General features: G+C 33.3%; 1 pseudogene; it reads right to left on the reverse strand.

Moving 5' to 3' along the window:
- Nucleotides 1–8,728: 8,728 nt before the first annotated feature.
- The window catches only part of LOC143235611 (galactoside alpha-(1,2)-fucosyltransferase 2-like), a 34,915-nt pseudogene continuing 25,415 nt past the window's right edge, over nt 8,729–18,228 (reverse strand).

Below are 18,228 nucleotides of genomic sequence, written 5' to 3' on the forward strand. Positions count from 1 at the left end.
ACAGTAAATATTTTGTTATATAGTGTAATTTCTATTAGATAAGGAATGATGAAAAACATATACAAGGTTACTGTGGTGAGAAACATGTAAGAGTACCTACACATCTTAAAAACATGAAACAAATATCCAATGAAATATTTAACTGTTTTATTTCTCATTATTATAAAATTTTATTTCAAGTTAGTTTCGCTAATACAACATACTCAGTTTCTTAGTTTAATGAACGATATATATAATACCATTATATGATCATTTATGTTATTTAAGAATCCCACTGTTTTTCTTAGTCTAATTTCTCTGCTGCCACATCTTAAGACGTAACATTCTCAGAGTTTATTTTCAGATATAAAATCAAGATCACAAAAACGCATATTTCGACACTCCATTACTTATCTGAAACATGAAAACTGGTAAACTATGAGAAATTCGAAGAGGAATATTTCCTTCCAGAGTAATACAAAATTTCAAACTCTCGTAGTAGTGTCGTAGAGGGCGCCACATATGTATTTTTGACGGTGAAAGAATTAAGATTATATGAAGTGTAATTTTACCCCGTAAGTACAATGTTTCAAACAAGCAAAATCCTCTTTGAGGAGGATTTCGATATGAAATTTTTATTGGCTACTTCGGTGATTGACGGAAGTAATATTGGATGTATCATAACAGTGAACATAAATAAATGATCGTTAAGTGTTATCGGGTGATTTTACTATTAGTTCTTCTGTGTATATCTATGGGAGCGAAACCTGAATTAATATGTGTAATAAAACCTAATCACCTGTTTCAACCGTAAATGAATTGTTTTATCTTTATTATATTTCTTCTTAACACACGCATTTTTCTTTCACACCCCCGGTATTAGGGCTCATAACGCTAAAAATTGGGTGTCGATACTCGCGTGTCGCAGAGCATAGATAGGCCTTTGTGTAGTTCTGTTCGTGTTTAGCAACAAACAAGCAAACAAAATTATTTCTTAAAGTTAAGCCTAAATAGTGAAACTCCATTAAGAAGGACTGTGTCCATTTCGTTAGAGGGGGGAGACAGTGAATCTTGTTGAGAATAGTGAGCTTGATTTAAATATGGGGGGAGGCAGATATGAAGTGGCTTAAGACAAAAGTTACTGAAATTTTGTCAAGACTTGATGACTTTCACTTAATTAAAGTAAAGGTCGAAGAATTAGTGACTTCCTTTCAATATTATTCAGAGAAGGTAGAAACTATGAGTGAGGATATCACAACTTTGAGAGCTGAAGTTAAGGAGTGTAAACAGGAAAATAAAACATTAAAGCATGAAAATGAAGAATTGTGGAAGGAGATGGCAAGTTTTCGGAGGAAGATGTGTGAAGCGGAACAATATTCTTATAACTATAATGTTTTGATTGGAGGTATTCCAGAGAAGCCTAATGAGAATTTGCAAGAAGTTGTTGAGAAGATTACAACTACTTTTGGGGTTGACTGTGCTCCTACAGATATTGACACTGTTCATCGTATAGGAAAGAAAACAACTGAAAATAAGAGTCCGAGACAGATTGTTGTTAAGTTTTGTCGTAAGCAAATTAAATTTGATCTGCTTAAACTTAAGAAAACTAAATTTCGCTCTCTTAATACTAATGATATTAAGGTCTGTAATGAATCTTATCCAGTTTATGTTAACGAACATCTCTCCCCATATTATCGTGATATTTTCATGCAAGCAAAACGAAAACAGAAAGATCTTGGCTATAAATTTCTTTGGGTATCGAATGGTAATATTCTTATTAGGAAATCAGAAACTACTCAGCCCATTGTTTTACGTTGCTTGATTGATCTTAATAATTTATAAATACTGCAATGGCTGATGATTTTGATGATATTGTTGGTGTTACACCAACTTTGTCTTCTCTTTCTGATTTACCAAATGTTTTTTCTGTTGGTCATTTAAATTTAATACATGTTAATATTCGAAGTCTTACTCAAAATTTTGACCAATTTCTTGTTTTTTTTACAATCAAGCGTTGTTAAATTTCATATAATAGCTTTTTCTGAAACTTGGTTTGTTGAGGATGGATTTGTTTCCTTTTCGATTCCAGGTTACTCCTTTTATTCTTCATCTTCTAGTCTAAATAAGGCTAGTGGAGTGGCAGTTTTTGTTAAATTTGAGATACTGACTATGATAAAAGAAGTACAGTACATTAAGTCTGATGCTTTAATTTTATTTTGTATGATTCAAAATAAGAAATTTAATCTCTTTGTTGTTTATCGATCTCCTAGATTGCCTGTATTGAAATTTATTGATGAGCTTTCATTAGAATTGAATTTATACAAATATGATATTAATATACTTGTTGGTGATTTTAATATAGATGTTTTGGCATTTGATGATGTTTGTTATAAGAATGCATATTTTAAGTTTTTGTCTGAGAACAATCTTCGTATTATTATTTCTTCTCCTACACGGATAACCAATGTTACTAATTCTTGTATTGATCATTTTTAATTAGTGGAAATACTGTTAAAAATTGTTATTCTTATATTGTTGAGAGTTTTTTGACCGATCATTTTCCAATTGTTTTATGTATAGACATTTTATCGGATCTAAAACATGTCTCAAATGTTCAAAAGATTAAGTTTAATGAATTGAGTTCTTGTTTGAATTTTTCAGATTGGTCCTGTGTTATGAATTGTTCTGATGTTAATGTTGCTTATGATAATTTTGCTGAAGTGTTAACTGATTGTATTCAAAGTTGTACTACTACTGTTTCTGTGTCACGAAAGTTTAGAAAAATTAAGCCATGGATTACCAGTGAATTGGTTTTGTTAATGATTAAAAGAGATAAGTTAAAAAAAGAAAGTACATCAATTTCCTGATGATATTTATCTAAAGATTAGATTTAAGTGTTTAAGGAATTATATTGTTAGCTTGACCCGTAAGACTAAATGGACTTATTATCATAACCTGTTTAAGAATGCTAAAACTATTAAACAGAATTGGAATATTGTTAACTCTATTATTGATGTTAAAAAAAAATAAGAAATTTTGTAATTTTGGTACTACTGATTTATCTGATTTGAATTATTTTTTTGTTAATGTTGCTAAATCTACTTGCTCCAATCCTAAATTTTGTTCTCAGGGCATGCCTCCTGCTCCTTCTTCTTCTTGTTATCTATATCCTGTTACTGTATCTGAAACTATGAATAATATTTTCTCCTTATCAAATTCAGCTTCTAATGGTGTAGATGGTGTTTCGGTTAAGATTTTGAAAGCTAATGCTAATCTTTTGCACCAATTTTGACTTTTTTAATTAATTTATCTTTTACTCAAGGGAAGTTTCCTAATGCTTTAAAGTTATCATTGGTCATTCCTATTTATAAATCTGGTAATATTTCTGATTTTACGAATTATAGACCTATTTCCTTATTAATACATTTCTCTAAACTATTTGAAAAATCTATGAAGATTAGAATTTTATCATTTCTTGATAGACATTCAGTTTTGTCTCCTTCTCAATTTGGCTTTCGGCCTGGGCTTGGAACGGAGGTTGCTGTTGCTAAACTTGTGGGAAGTATTACAGAAGCTTTGGATTCTGATCTTCATCCAATTGCTGTTTTTCTTGACTTAGCCAAAGCTTTTGATTCTGTTAATCATAAAATATTGTTAAATAAATTATCTTATTATGGTTTTAGAGGCATTGTTTTTGATTGGTTTTTTCTTACTTTCACAATAGAAAGCAATCGGTTTGTATCCATAATAATTATAGTGATTGGCTTACAATTAATGTTGGAGTACCACAAGGTTCTGTTCTGGGCCCTTTATTATTTCTCATTTATATAAATGATATTCTTTACCAACAGTTTTTGGAGATATCCAAGCCTATGCCGATGATATTGCTGTTGTTTATAGTAAGCCAAATCTAATTAATGAAGCCATTATTTCTAGTGATCTTAATAAAATTAAAATTGGCTTTTCTGTAATGACTTATCCTTAAATATATCTAAATCTTTTCTTCTTCAGTTTAACCTTTATGGTGTCATTCCAGCTTTTCCTTCTATTTTTATCATTCTAGTGATTGTTATACTTACTCTAATTGTAAGTGTCCCAAATTGACTCAAGTTTCCTCTGTTAAATATTTAGGAATTATTTTAGATCGAAAATTAAATTGGCAATTTCATATTAATTCTTTAGTTAATAAATTAAAATATAGTTCTATGCTAATTTTTGAACTTAGTCATTGTGCTCCTTATCATATTTTGTTAAGTGTATATTATGCTCTCTTTCAATCTTTCTTACAATATTGTATTTCAATTTGGGGTGGCACATATAAGACTTTTTTAATTCCTATTCACAAGTTGCAAAAAAGTGTTTTCTCTCTTATTTTTACTCATAGGCTTGATACCGATTTCAGTAAATTTAACTCCCCTCTTTCATATGATAAACTTTATTTATATTTTTTAGCTTTATCTACATTGCATGTTTCTTTTAATAGGCCTTTTAAAGTCACTTCATATTTTACACGACTTCAATCTTTTTTTCCAATTAATGTACCCACACCACGTAAAACAGTTACACTTCATCAATATCTTTATTTGGCACCTCGTATTCATAATTTTATTCCTTATAGTATAAGATCTTCTATTAATCGTGTTAATCAAAAGAAATACTTAAAACAATGGATCTTAAATACTGATGATAATATTCTGGGAACTTTATATTGATTTTGTAAGTTTTGATTTTACTTTATTATGTGTTTAACCATCACAGGACGAGTTAACTCTTTGTTGATGGTTTTATATTGATATTTGATTTTTTGTGTCTAATTTATTGCTTAATAAATTTATTATTATTATTATTATTATTAAATAACCCTCATGAGGATACTTTGACAATCGTCACATACAAAGATGACCAGAAGAAAAAAAAATTCGCCACCGAATTGTTATACTCTGAATCAGAAGTCCTAACCTTTTCCCGCACCATGTTTTGGCAGATAAATTGGTAATATATACATTAACATCTCTCCATCTGTTGCATGTAAACCAGCCTGACTTGGCAACAAAAGTGGGTGTGTCTTATTCTATAAATTGAAGGTCCAAAACCGACATCCGTCGATTTACTTCTTTATATATTTGTTTACGAAACTTTCAATAAATCTTATACTTTCAAATACTATGCGACCACAGACGTTTGGGTTAAAAGCTGTAAAATTGAAACAATCAGTCAAAAATAGGGAATCATTTCTGAACCGGACAAATTAAAAAAAAAGTTTTAAGTGGCTTTTAAAACATGGGAAAAGTTGTGGTTTTGGTCACCAAGTAGAGATGCTTGTGTATGTCATATCGGTGGTTGAAATAAGTTAAGGCTACTCCGGACATTTCTGTCACGGGGAAAACGATAAAAATTTGATAACATAGTAACAGAAGTTTCATAGTTGGCCTTGTTTCTATACTCACATACAGTAGTGTACATAAGTGTTAGGACAAGAGAATATTTTGTGATTCTTTCCATTTTGTGGGACTCATTCTTGCATGCCACCACAGAGTGGCAGTCTTGTAACGTTTCACTGACCCCTGGTGACAAATGAATGAGCCAATGGTTGTGCTTGACGAACATACTGATCAAAAACTTGACAATTCAAAAGTTGCTTTGAAAGAAACTTTATGAGTGTATTAAAGACATTTGGATTAAAGCTCAGAGAACATTTTGATTTAATGTATTGCAACAATGTCTGAAAGACTTTCTGCAGTTATTAAAGCAAATGGGGGATACAGAAAATATTAACTGGTTGCTGAACTCAGGTACTTCTATCTATAGGGTTTATGTTGTACTACATATGAAGATAAGAAAAAGACTGATGTTTCACCTGCGAGATATCCTCCAATGTTCTTTGAAAGTAATCTGAAATTTAATTTTGACTTTTTCTGACACTTTTGCACAGTACTGTAAATCAAACTTAAAGACAAGTAGAAAAGAAACTAAAGCAATCAACCATTTAATTAAAATAAATGAATAGTTGTCACTAAACCAGGTATATTAAGGTATATTACTATTAAATAATGATTGTATAAGTAAAGAACTTTCAGTAATATCCGATTAAATTGCATTTAAAAAAATTAAACCATCATCTCACAACAAAAAGAGAGGGGGGGGTAAACTACAAAAACATTTGTTAAAAATATATATATAGAAACGGCTCGTTTAGGTTGAAAAAAATTTTTACGTAGAGAAGTGAACACATAATTTTTCAATCACATTAACGCTATACATCCCAACATCAACTTCACATGTAAACAAGAAGGAAGCAATCAAATATCATTTCTTAACCTCAAAATTAAAAGAACCGACACACAATTTAAAACAGAAATCCACCGAAAAAATCACCCATACTGGACTATACATTCCTCGGGACTCAACACATGAAACAAAACACTCAACATACCAAGAAACCAAATAAATACAGCCATAAAACTATGCTCACCAGATAAAATTAACGATGAATTAGACAAAATAAAACAATACTTCATCAACATCAACTGCCACGACTTCTATATTGGAGAAACAAGTAGAAAAATGAAAACCAGATTTAAAGAACATAAAAAGTCATCTTCACACGTTTTCGAACACTAAGTCAAATAAACACAACATAACCATAGAAAACACTCAAATACTAAATAAAGAACAAATATAAGCAAACGCAAAATTAAAGAAGCCTTACTTATACAACAAGTTAAGCCCAAAATAAACCAATACAAAGGAACACCTTTATATCTATATTAAAATATAATATAATAAATAATAATAATAAATAAAAATAAATAATATAAAATTGTATATTCAACATCTAAGCCCGCCCTCTAGATTCCGACACTCATTACACAACCCCTTTCAAACATGTGGTCAGCTTCCGGTCAGTTACCTCTCTTTCTTTGTGAACCTGACGATGACCAAAGAAGGTCGAAACGTTGTTCACTCCTCTACGTAAAAAATGTTCTCAACCCAAACGAGCCGTTTTTACATATATATTTCTCTACAAGTGGGTTTTCTCGATATCACTGATTTGTTAAATATTTCTGAATATATTAAACCATTATTTTATTCTCTACGGTTTATCAAGTATGTAAAGAACAATTGTTCCATTAGTCCAGTAGTTTCAACGATACGTACCTGTGATCAGTTATGCAGTTAAAAGTTGTTTTGAGATCCATGAACAGCTGGCAGACTTAAGATTTGATGCACAAGTTTACTGTGTGAGTTTTGGCATGGTTCGTTTTGTTTTGAATTTCACGCAAGGCTAAACGAAAGCTATTTGTTCCTAATTTATTAATGTAACACTAAAGAGAAGGCAGCTAGTCATCACCACCCACCACCGACTCTTGGCTACTTTTTACCAACGAACAGTGGGATTTACCGTCACATTATAATGTTCCCACGGCTGAAAGGGCGAGCATATTTGGTGGGATGGGGATTCGAACCTGCGACCCTCAGATTACGAGTCAAGTGCCTCAACCTGCTGGCCATGTCTTGACATGGAGTGTGTCTTTTTCTTGCAGAGCAAAGCCACTTTGAACTATCTGCTTTATCCACCCTGCGGAATCAAACTCCAGATTTTAGCATTGTATGTTTTTATTGAATATATAAATTTGTCACAAAAGATATCGTCTGAGAGTTTAACTGTGGTATTTATGATCAGATAAATAATGCTGCGGTGGCTCAAAATTGGCACCTACTCTTACCAAATCTGTTTTTATGTTAACGTGATAATTAATGATTGAATAACTGTTCTGAAAGTTGTAAACCTTAGAAATAACTTCGGTTTTATTAGTTGCTAAGCGCACGTTACACACTGGGTTGCTTGTGCTTTCCGCTCCGTAGTTATCGAGTTCTGAATTTTAACGTTATGAGTCCTCTTTCTTGTCACTGAGCCAACAGAAGGCAGTATCATAGATACCTGGATTATACATTCGTTATATTTAATACTATGAACAAGAAATATTTTATAAAATCATGTTTTTAGTTGAAGGATAACTGTAAAGATTTTGTTTTCCAATAGCATTTGTCACGTGCTATGTTGAAGGATTTATTCTAAAAAATCATTTCATGTTTGCTGTAATTATATAATATGATTTATTGGATGATTTGCTGCAGATAGAAAAAAATCCAATATGAAATTTAACGCAGTGTAAGATGTTGATGAGAACAATGCACATGTAATTCACTCATTCACTACATCAACTGTTATTAAGTTCATTAAAAGAAGAAATTTATCTAAATTCTCTTCTTTATTTTTTGTTATAAATTTCGCGCAATGCTACACCAGGGCTATCTGCGGTAGGGGTCTCTATTTTAGTAATTTAAGACTAGAGGGAAGGTAACTAGTCATCACCACCCATTGCCAACTCTTGTACCAACAAATAGTAGGACTGACCGTCAAATTATAATGCCCCCACAGCTGAAAGGGCAAGCCTGTTTGGTGTGACGGAGATTCGAATCCGCGATCCTCAGATTACGAGTCGAGTGCCTTAACCACGTAGCCATGCCTGTGCCCGGTGAGTAAGGTAAATCTTAAATTAGGTATTTCACCATTAGCTGAACATTTGCATAACAATAATCTTGTGGGTAAAATATGTTATTAACTCGATCTAATACTCACAATGTCAGGTATATTCATGAATGACTGGAGATAATTAGGTTTAAGAAAATTAACAATTTATTAAATAAGGACGATGGCTTAATGGGCGCGTGTGCTTTCCTTCTGGCAAAGTCACATCGGACTGTCTGTTGTGCCCATCGAGAGGGGCCAAACCCCTGATTTAAGCGTTGTAAATCCGAAGACTTACCGCTATCCAAGTGGTGGACATGAAGTCATGGAACAGTGTGTAAATAGACTGAACAGAAGATATAGGAAGTGTGTAATATGTTCGGTATACCACTCTCTGATATTGTGCTAAAAACGTCTAAACGTATAGAGTGAGTTTGAAAGTGTGGATGTGTCTCAAATAAAGCTCAAGATACAAGATAATAAAATGTGTTTAAACATTTGCGAACAAAAATATTTTAATAAAGTACACTAAAAATCATGTAACTGAAAATCATAAGCAATATGTGCGTTGTAGAGAAATCTTCTCAGGCAATATGTTCTTTGTAGAGATTCATTTTCCATTTCTTCGAAACATTGTCCTACTTTTCAGAAATTACCTTAAGTACTAATCTAAATATCCTAAAGCTCTTTATAGGTAGATAATAAATTGTCTAATTAGTGTGATATAATAAAGAACAAACACATATCAGTGTATCGTAACACCAAAACACACTGTGTGCTGACATAAATATCCCAAAGATCTGTATATAGATAATAAATCGTCCAGTTAGTATGATATAATAAAGATCTAATCATACCAATCAATCCCAGCACAGGTTAAGACATACCAATCCATTCTAGTACATAATTCTTTTCATAAGGATTTAATTTCAGGTATGGGTGATCAGGTGGAAAAAGGTTGAAAATAAATTGTCTCTCCACCGGCTAAGTAGCCAGCCCAGACGCTAAACGTACATAATGCTGTGGTTACATTTTGGACAGTACTGCCATATCGTGGGCTGGATATGTGGATTTAGGAACGATAACAACATTTGTCTGTTTCAAGTTAGTTTGGCACCATTTCCGGTCATCACTTATCACCACGAAAATTACGTTTCGGTATTTTGATAGAAAGTTAGTCATAGCCTTCTTGAAGAATTCATTTCCTGGTATGGCACCCTTTCGTTGTAATAAATAATTTATCATATCTGTTCTTCTCACATGAATTCCAACAAAAGTATCAACAGACCTCGTGTACTGTATATTACGTAACACCGCCTCTGCATGCTGGTCTTTTGGATCGACGAACCTGAACTGCTGTTTTATCTCGAATCTAACAAGATCATAAAATGTTGGTGAAACCGCATACTGGTTTCCTCTCAAAATCACGGCATCCTTCGGTATTGCTACATCACTTGAACGTATATGCCTACCTATGTTGTAGTAAGGAAGGCTTTTGTACGTTTCTAATAGCTCAGGACTTGTTTCTACGGTGATTTTGAAAAAAACGTACGCAATTGACGGGCAGTATGATTTGGTTTGTTTTTGTTTGTTTGTTTTAAATTTCGCACAAAGCTACTCGAAGGCTATCTGTGCTAGCCGTCCCTAATTTAGCAGTGTAAGACTAGAGGGAAGGCAGCTAGTCATCACCACCCACCGCCAACTCTTGGACAACTCTTTTTCCAACGAATAGTGGGATTGACCGCCACATTATACACCCCCACGGCTGGGAGGGTGAGCATGTTTAGCGCGACGCGGGCGCGAACCCGCGACCCTCGGATTACGAGTCGCACGCCTTACGCGCTTGGCCATGCCGGGCCGTATGAGTTAGAGTACGGGCTTTCTGTTGTTAAGACGTGATAAACCATATAGTGTCGCAAATATTCCCATTTGGTTTCCTAGGCGACCTCTGCTTTTAATTATTGTAAGTGGTGGTCTATTGACATCTGTAAGAAAGAACAAAAACCTCAAATACTTAAAATAATAGTGAAAAGTAAACTGCAACTACCCAGTAACAAAAAATTATGAATTGTCAGTTTCTCAAAATCTCTTGTTAGACCTTCGTGTGTGTTACAAATACTCAGTTTAAGACGTAATTAGCATTTGTAACACACACGAAGATCTAACAAGCGATTTTAAATCGTTGTAAAGCCATGTCGCTGGAGGAACAACTTCACGTTAATCAAAACAATACGTAATTCGGGAATTTTTATGCAGATATGAATAAATCAATTTCACGGGTCTTACACTTTTTTTTCACTTACGTTACGTTAGTTAACTACTTAAATTACTGTTGGAGTATTCAGTTATTAATTATATTTTTAATATACGACAAACTGCTGCTTCAAATGGGAGAACAGCTCATTGTAAGTTAGATAACAAAGCCACATAAGGCTATCGGAGAATCGAGCCCTGTATTTTAGCACCATATGTTCTTAGACTAACTGTTGTCTTGCAAGGAAACTTGTTGTAAGTTAAATTTATTAAGTTATACTTAACAACGCCAAGAATAATGCTAGTTTTATGAAATAAAATGGTGTAAATTAACTAGTTAAATTGAAAAACAAGTCTGAATGTTAATATTTCATAGAAACATGTATAGCAAATACATCTTACCTGAATTAACAGTAACAAGATCACTGGACAAGTTGTTGGATTTCACATCAACTAGGTAACTTTTGACAGATTCATGTTTTGACAGTTTCGTACCTTAGTTGTATGAATGATAATTTGCCAAATAACTATTGTCGAGGTAAGCAAAATAGCAAACAGCTTCCAAGAGGGCATTTCGTTCGCAAGTCTTTCTGTTCCAACCGTCCCAGTAGTTCCAAACTCAACTTTAAGAAAAAGAATGAATATTTATATCATAACAAACGAATAATAAAAGACTGAAACATTCTATAGATAAAGTTCAACGACGTGCTGATTTGATGAGTTACTGCGTTTTGTTCTATGAAACAACCAGCCAGTCACTCCAATTAAATCAACATACTTGCCGCAAGTAACTTCTGACTCGTTATATCAAAGTGTTCATTTGATTTTTCAGTTAGCTTTCTCTAACAGTGTTTAAAAATATAATATTCAAATTAATCTATATAAATATAATAGTAATGTCTGTGATACGTCCACGTATCTACTTCACTGAGTGCAGATGGATCCTCACGGAAAATGGTTCATTAGGTCCACGCAGGAACATTAAGATTTTCAGTTTTTGTTTGTTTGTGGGTTTTTTTACCGCTACTTCACCCTCTGTTAATGAACCTTCACCAAATTTGGCATGGATTTTTTTTTTTTTTTTTTGTTAATGTGGAGATACATGTAAAATTATGGTTTCACCAGGGGTCAGGTACTCCATCTAGTATTAAGTAAAATACCTGTTTTATTAAAATAAGGAAGTTTTTTTGTTTATGATACGTCTATAGTTGGTAAATACACAGCATATTAATATCACTAGAACGACTTATTCGTAAAACTACGTATAATTCTTAATAACGGCTCTAAACGTTTTTCCTCACTTGGTATTTTTTACCTTTGCTCTGTAATAGATGAATCCTAGTTAAATTTGATAAATCATTTGGGAGATATATATTCTAATTTCATCAGATTTGGTTTATTGTACAGAGTAGTTTATAAAATATTAGTAGTTTTACTACAACAAAAATACAATATTTATTGCGTTGTTAATGGAATTAAAACTAACATTTTTTTTGAAGATGTTGTCCACTGGTTTATTGTGCGAAAACCATAAGTTAGCTAGTTTTAGATTACGCGCAACCATGTATATCTAAATATGTAAACATTATTTTTGTCGTATTGTAACAAAGCTTCAATATTCGAAAATATCGCCACAACGGTAATGACAACAGTTCTCAATTACAGTAAAGACGTACGGGTGTAAGAACAAACAAACAGTTCTCAATTACAGTACAGACGTACGGGTGTAAGGACAAACAATAAAGAAAAACTGCCAAAATGCTGTGCTAATATTTTCACAATGGTGTTTCTCTGTTCACTACGTCACTTGGAGATGGTCGATGCATTGTTATGCCAAAGGGGAGTCGATGGATACTCATTCCAAAAGATGATTTTACATTCGCCTTTACACTTTGGGCTTTAACTTTTGAAGTTGTCCCCCAGTGAAATAGTGGTGAGTTTATGTATTTACAACGCTAAGATCCAGGGTTCGATTACCCGCAATGGATACAATAGATAGCCAAATGTGCCATGTTGCTTAAAAAACTTTTTAAGGTGAAATTTAGTTAAGTTTAACATGTTTAAAGTGATTAACTACAGTTTTATCATTTAAGTAGTATCAACATAATATTGCCACAATAATACAAAGTATCACTACGTGCTACAATAATATTGTTATAATAGTCGTGTTAAGAATAAAATAACATCCTAATGAGTATGCATACATCTTACTGTTTTTAATACTGAAATTAATACCTGGTCAGAATATAAAAGCCAGATAAACCTGGTCAGAATCCTTAAAATAATTAGTGATTGATTCTCATCGAATATTCCTGAACTATAGAACCATTATAGAATATTTGGCCAAATAATTTAGGCCTAGAAATCTATAAAGTGCCGAAACTTTTTGAAATATAGATCGGAGATCAGTGAACTTACTAGAATCGAGCTTTCCAGGAACGATGGGATAATGTTCGTGTACGGAAGTTTTTACAGATTAAACGTTTCTAGAGTAATGCAATAGTATATATATGACACTAAAGATGGTGTAATAGTGGTACTGCCTGCAAAATCTTAACTGACCGTTGAAAGTCATCATCTCGAGGTTTAAGAAAATCACGAAGGTTAAAAGAAAAAAAAAAGTGAAATTATATTAGACGGTGAAATTTAACTTGTTAAACAGAAATTCTTGACTCTGTCCAAATAGGTTAATTTTTAACATTTTCATGATTGTGTCAATATTGCTTCATAATTCTGCAAATATTGTTAGATTAATAATTGTATAAATATTGTCTATGTAAAACTATTCTTATTGTGATTGAATACATTTGTGAATAATTATTATTATAAATTGTCTTGTTTGTTCGTATATCGATCGGTAATTTCTACTGTAACAAATACAAAATACTCTTCAACCTCACAGCAGACGATGTATATATTTTTAAACGAACGTATTTTCAGCGCCGCCAAGACTATCTATCAAAAATGTTTTGGTACATTTTTTTAGAAGACTGAACAGCTTCGATAATGGTGACTATTATCACTTTATGCTGTTTTTCCATGTTATACAATTGCTGGCCAGTAATATTTTCATCATCTTTAAAGTTATTTAATTCGGTAACAACGTATCTGTTGTCTCATTCTTTTAGGTTTAGTATAGTTGGATCAATAGCGTTTAATAATAAAACTATCGATTATCGTCACTAATTCCAACGTATTGGTCTCTTGTTCATTTACTGTTCTCATGAAATATTTTAAAATACTGCATTTCTGCTGTTCATACAGTCTGCGAAAGAATTGAGAAGACGTCTGGACTGACGATACTTCAGCTGAAATGGGTTTCCATTCTGTGTGAGCTGCATCTTAAAATGTAGCGTATTGTAGTTCATTAACAGGGTGCAACTCCTTTTGTGAATCTGACCCATATAAAAGCCAGTGTATATTACGTCACGCTTTGTTTCTCGACATAATAAGAGACATAAAACCCAAATTACATTTTTCAAATAGAGTAATTCAATTGCTGTCTGCCCACTACAATTTTAGTGACGGTGGTGCTGTGATAACTTGTAAGTGTACTTTGTGTTGTTATAATAAGCCTAATGTAAAGATCATGTGTGGAATCACCTAGCCTATTTGTTTGGTTGTTTGTTTTTTGAATTTCGCACAAAGCTACTCGAGGGCTATCTGTGCTAGCCGTCCCTAATTTAGCAGTGTAAGACCAGAGGGAAGGCAGCTAGTCATCACCACCCACCGCCAGCTCTTCGGCTACTCTTTTACCAACGAATAGTGGGATTGAGAGTCACTTTATAACGCCCCTACGGCTGAAAGGGCAAGCATGTTTAGTGCGACGGGGATTCGAATCAGCGACCCTCAGATTACGAATCGAACGCCTTAACCTACCTGGCCATGCCGGTCCTATATATATATATATATATATATATATATAAACACACACGTAAATATGGTCATTTCTCATCACAACATCCCACAGCTTGATTTGTCCAAGCCCGTTCCCTTGGTTGTGGTTTCGCTAGAATAGCATAGAATAAAAATTCCGGCAGTTTATGGAATTGTTCCTACAAGACACATTTCCTTAATATTATTTCCTCCAGTGACTGAACGGCAAAATATTGGACTTGCTTCATAATTGTTTAACGATACCCGTGATTGGCACAGCACAACCAGCACATTTTATAGCTTTGAAATTAATAACAGTAAACGAAGAAACTTAATTATACATCAGTTGTTTTGCTGAAAGGTGGTTCTCACTTACGATAGAACTTACACGAGTCTACAATCATAAGTAACCAAACTTTAAGAGAATGCATATTTCTAATTAATTAATATAAATACTCTTCAAGTTTACTTTCTGGAATATAGGATTATACTAACAGGATTTCTTTATCACAACTTTAATATTTACCAAATTTGCTCTTATGACAACCTTTTAAATAGCAGTGTTTATCTACATATTTAACGAATATGTTTGGAGAAAAGTATGTTTTTGTTTACTTTGTTTTCTCACAAAGTGTGGCATTTTCGTTAATTTTGACGTCATCTTAAGCACTCAAATTCTGTTATCATATTTGTGGTTATGTCGTTTGCTTTCACCTGTATCAGTTTAGGTATTACGAAATATGTGTTCGATATAAAGTGAAAGAAATTGCAAAACTTACCAGCTTATTTTCGGTTTTCAACCTCTATGAACTTAAATATTTCTAAACAGTTAATCTAAATATACTATCATAGAGTCAGGCGGGTGTCATAAATCCACACCTTAGCTCTGAAAGTTAGGCATAAGTAAATCAAACAAATGTTTATACGCCTAACGGCAGTTGGTTGCATCAATAAAAATATTTTATTTCTTTATTTTTATTTTTTAAGGACTAAAGAGTTTTGTAGGAGAAAACTAACACTGTCACACAATTGAAGCCACGATGCAGAAAATTAAAAAATCGTAAAATATTATATCTCATATACTGGGGTTGCTAGAAATGGCAGTGCTTCCAGTGGCAAGTGGTATGTCTGCGGAAATATACTGCTAGAAACCGGGTTTCGATGCCCGTGACTGGCAAGGCACAAATATCCTGTTTTGTAACTTTGCACTTAACAACAAACTCACAAACAAACAAATCAATGGGAAGCTACCGCCCTCCGCCGTCATTTGTGAAACCATGGCGACAGCAATGTCAGCCATTTATCATTCAAATACAAAATAAAACGCATAGATAGGTGAATAGATATTTTACGAAATAAGTTACTAGTCAAAATAAATAAAAATCTCAGATGAATTTTTCAATATAATTTTATTTTAACCAAACATTTCGAATCTGATAATCTCAATGTCGGTACACAGAGCTATATGTTCATTCAAATTCAAACTGCAACAGTGTAAGGGCAACACGTGAAACAATGTTGTGGAACCACATGAGGCAACATGAAAAATAAAATAAATATACATGTTGGTCCAGTGTAAATAAAAAAGGCTGCGCTAAGTGATAAGATTCCAGGAGATGGGAAACATGTAGACAGCTCCAAAACCTAGGGTAGATTTTATATCCCACATTACAGATTGTACCCTAGGATATTTTTTAATTATTGCAGAGTTTCTATGTTTTTTAATATTTTTTTGTTACGGCTTATTTTTAGGTTATAAAAACAAATACAATTAATCAGATGTTTGGATTTGCTGTTTTCATCGCAGTCTTTTCTCTTCATTTCATTTTCTTAACTTTATCAGTTTTAATTTTTTTTAGGCTTGGCATGGCCAAGTGGTTAAGGAACTCGACTTGTAATCTGAGGTGTGGGGGTTCGAATCTTTATTTCACCAGACATTCCCGCCCTTTCAGCCGTCAGGGCATTATAATGTTCGGTTTATCTCACTATTCGTTGGTAAAAAAAGTAGCTCAAGAGTTGGCTAGCTGCTTTCCCTCTTGTCTCACGCTGCTAAATTAGGGACGGCTAGCGCAGATAGCCCTCGTGTAGTTTTGCGCAAAATTGACAAAAAGCAAACTATTAACTTTCTTTGAAATATATACTTTTATATATGTGAATAATTTATTAGAATTGTATTCATAGTATCCGAAATCATAAAGTGAAGTAGTGAGCATTATAAATGCTACTTATGGTAAAAATGAACAGAAGAACGCTCAAGTAGTCAGTTTATATTTTAAATAAATTAACAGTTAGTAATAACGATTAAATAAGATATTCATAGCTCATGTAAAGATATGCCTTTTTAATTTGAATGACTTTTTTGATACTAGTTAAAATCAAGAGAAATAGAACCTTATTTTTGCAAAAAAAAATAAATAAATAATTGGTTTATCTAAATGATTTTAATAACCATATATCATAACTCTATCTTTGTTACTTAAATTATTGGTTGTTCCGTTCACTATGAATTGAATATTCTAATTAAAAGTCTGTATAATATTTGTGAGTCCAAATAACTTGGGACTACATTATACGTTGTATGTTGTAGCAGGTGTATTATACTTTTTTATTTCTTTTAATTGCTGACTTTATAACAATACAATTCCGTATTTTTTGCAGGGGTGTTTATCAGAAACCCGTAAAAGACTAAAAAAATCGTATTAATAACTATAATTTTGTTACGAAAAGTAAATTCAGTTTTGTGAATTATGCATAAGCATTGAAAACGTATCTCTCCTTTTTTTTTACCAGGCAGCCCAGCATGGTCAGGTGATTAGGACGCTTGACCCGTAATCTGAGGGTCGAAGGTTCCAATCTCCATTGCATCAGACACGCTCGCTCTTTTAGCCATAGGGGCGTTATAATATGGCGGTCAATCCCACTATTCGTTGGTAAAAGAGTAGCTCAAGAGTTGACGGTGGGTTGTGATGATTAGCTGCCTTCCCTCTAGTCTTACACTGCTAAATTAAGAACGGCTAGCACAGATAGCCCTCGTGAAGCTTTGCGCGAAATACAAACAAACAGTTTTACATGGCAAGCGTTTTGACCCCTTGGTAAGAGTGGGTACCTTCACCGCTGAGTGTTTGTAAAAAGAAGAAGATGAAGTAAACGACATCATACTGTGTATAAGTGTAAAAAAAATCATATTAATCCATATATATGATATGAAATCAACTTATAGCATTCAGAACCTCTAATTTTTCAGTCTCTTCAACAGTTAAAATCCACCGACGGAAATAAATTCTACTCAATTCGAGACCCGCATCTCTCTCTGTAATTCATAGGCCCGGCATGGCCAAGCGTGTTAAAGCGTGCGAGTCGTAATCTGAGGGTCGCGGGTTTGCATCCCGGTCGCGCCAAACATGCTCGCCCTTTCAGCCGTGGGGGCGTTATAATGTGACGGTCAATCCCACTATTCGTTGGTAAAAGAGTAGCCCAAGAGTTGGCGGTGGGTAGCTGCCTTCCCTCTAGTCTTACACTCCTAAATTAGGGACGGCTAGCACAGATAGCCCTCGAGTAGCTTTGTGCGAAATTCTAAAACAAACAAA

This window comes from Tachypleus tridentatus, chromosome 12 (assembly GCF_004210375.1).
Source record: "Tachypleus tridentatus isolate NWPU-2018 chromosome 12, ASM421037v1, whole genome shotgun sequence".
NCBI lineage: Eukaryota > Metazoa > Arthropoda > Merostomata > Xiphosura > Limulidae > Tachypleus > Tachypleus tridentatus.